We start from the raw sequence: 2,764 nt of genomic DNA, 5'->3' as shown, positions 1-2,764 counted from the left end.
TCTCTCTCTCTCTCAGATTAAAAGTACATCACTTCATTATTCTACCTGAAAATTTAAAACACTCCAGCCTCCCAACAGCTAATTAACTGACAAAGACAAACGTAGGAAGATAAAAAACAAACTCCAAAGTAAGCCTACAGAATTAATTTTAGTGTCTGGTGGAAATAACTCGGTCATTTCTCCCCTTCGACATTCAAGAGAGGAATTTCAATTTTCGTCTCTATGTACTTCGGTGAAAGGTATAATAACTGCGTCCAGTGTAGTCTCCAAAACCCGAGAGACTTCGGGACGCAGGAAAAGAGTCTCTCTGTGCGGTGCACATAAAGCAGTTGGCTTTGTGTTATTCAGGATGACATGGCAGAAAGGTCCAAGTATTTTTATTCTTTGTTTTTTCACGTAAACATACGTGCAGAGAGAGAGAGAGAGAGAGAGAGAGAGAGAGAGAGAGAGAGAGAGAGAGAGAGAGAGAGAGAGAGATTTCCATTTGAATGTTAGATTTGTTTGAGTTGCTATGGAAAGTGAAAAGCTAACTTTTTGGCAAACTTTTTTTTTGAAAGCTGTACCATCGTTGTGCTGTAAATAGGAAGGTACACACACAGAATTTGTAGTTTTATTGTTTTCCCTATAATTTTTACAATCTAATGTAATTCCACTTTAATTTTCTACCCCTGTTCTTATATACTCGTATATAAACAATAAAACTTATTCTAAATTATGTAAGATTGTATTATTATGTGCCTATAGACTGCTCCAATACGATAAAAATATGTAGATATGCGATTTAAACGGTTTGTTAATTTAAATAAATCTGTTCTATGAAATTTAAGAACATACAAAACGAAATCAAGAAACAAAAACCATATTTTTTGGTTGACATGACATCAGCCCAGATTTCTAGACAGTGTTGTTCAAACATTTTCGCTTGTTATACCCTTTGTTACCTTCTACCACTGTTACGTACCCACATGGCTTATCAACCTCAATTACATTTAGAAGAACAATGCAGATAAAATATTAAGAACTCTCATAGTTTAACTGCTGAACAATAAAATGTAATTCCGTATACTGAAATAAAAAGAACGACAAAATAACAAAATGCCTAAAACTTACTTTCTACTTGATGAGGGATGTGGGGTTGATGTTCACTAATGATTTTTTCCATTCTTACGGGTATTAAGTCAACTGCAGTAATCAGGCTCTGTTCCAAGTTGACATTTTGTTTGTTTCTCTATTTTGATTTGATAACACTTAGTGCGAAGAAAGATGCTTCACAAAGGTAGGTAGACCCAAACGGCAGAAGTATCCAAAGCCTTCTTTCCAAAGCCAGGGTGACCCTTCTTTACACAGCCCCAAAACCGTGTGGAATTTGAGGTTTCAAATATAATTTTGAGGCCACAATCTGCACACACTTCTAACAGATTTTGCTGAAGGCAGATGGGAAGCTGCTTCTTCTCATTTTCAGATAGGAGGAATGGATTTCTAACCCAGTCCAGCTGTACTGATCTTTCACGTATGTCAGGAAAGTGAGACTTAAAAGCACAAGTAAGGTTGGTCAAATGTTCCGCAATGACTGGTTTCACAGTATCTTTCTCATCATTGTTATTGGAAAAATAGGCATCTGACAGAGGAAAGCATGTAAAATCTCCCCCGGAGCATGTCTCCTTCCACAACTCTGTTTTCTTTTGAAAACCAGCATCGTTATCACACAAGTTGAGAATGTTTGTATCATTACCCTGCAGAGATAAATTTAATTCACTCAATTTGCTGAATATGTCTGCAAGATATGCCAGTTGTGCAAGCCAAGTAGTGTTTTAAAAAAAATTTGGCAAAAGAAGCTGCCTCACCCCGCAACTCAAGCAACCTGGTGAGTACCCTCCCACGTGACAGCCACTGCACCTCTGTGCGCAGTAGTAGCTGTGTGCGTGCTCAGGTCCCAAGCTTACACATATTCTGTGAAACAGACAAATATTTAGTAGCCTTCACTTTATAAAATTGATTTCTTTGACTGCATCATTCAGTATCCCGTGTGACTGTGAACTCATTTGCGTTGGTGCTAATGATTCTCTGTGAATGATGCAGTGAGTCCACTCCACATCAGGATTTCACATCTTAATCGTTGCAATAAGTCCCTTCACCTTGCCGGTCACGGATGCAGCAGCATCTGTTCACGCACTTATGCAGGATTTCCAACCAAACCCTAGATCAGAGAAGAACTGATTAATGGCATTGAGAATGGCTTCCCAAGTTGTGTATTCTTCTAATTTTTTTTTTTACAATGTAATGTATTCATTAATAATATCTTCATCAATATATCTGACAAATGAGGCAAGCTGAGCCTGCCCACTGACAGCAGTTGATTAGTTAACTTGCGGGGAAAAAGACTGGCTTGTTTGCAGCTTATTCACAACTTGATCAACAGTATCAGCGCTCATTTCACTCACCCGGCGAGAAACAGTTTGGTGTGACAAAGGAGCAGCCTTTAGTTAGTCAGCTGCATTTTTAACCAGCATTATTTCAGCCATCATACCTACAGCTGGCAATATAAGTTCTTCGTCAATAATAAATGGCTTTTTAGCTTTAACAATTAATAAAAACACAGCTAATGAAGCCTCCAGAGCTTTGCCTGAAGTTGTAAAGCCTTTCTGGAGGACTTTCTGGGAGAATCTAAATTCAGAAATCTTTCTTTCGGAAGCCTCTGCTGGTTTGCCAACATGACACTGATTTTTGTATTCAGGTGATGCTGGAGGTGAGCTGGTTTCATTCT

Source organism: Macrobrachium rosenbergii, chromosome 21, assembly GCF_040412425.1.
Source record: "Macrobrachium rosenbergii isolate ZJJX-2024 chromosome 21, ASM4041242v1, whole genome shotgun sequence".
Taxonomy (NCBI): Eukaryota; Metazoa; Arthropoda; class Malacostraca; order Decapoda; family Palaemonidae; genus Macrobrachium; species Macrobrachium rosenbergii.
The sequence above is the reverse complement of the archived record's forward strand: the minus strand, read 5'-3'. Positions refer to the sequence as shown.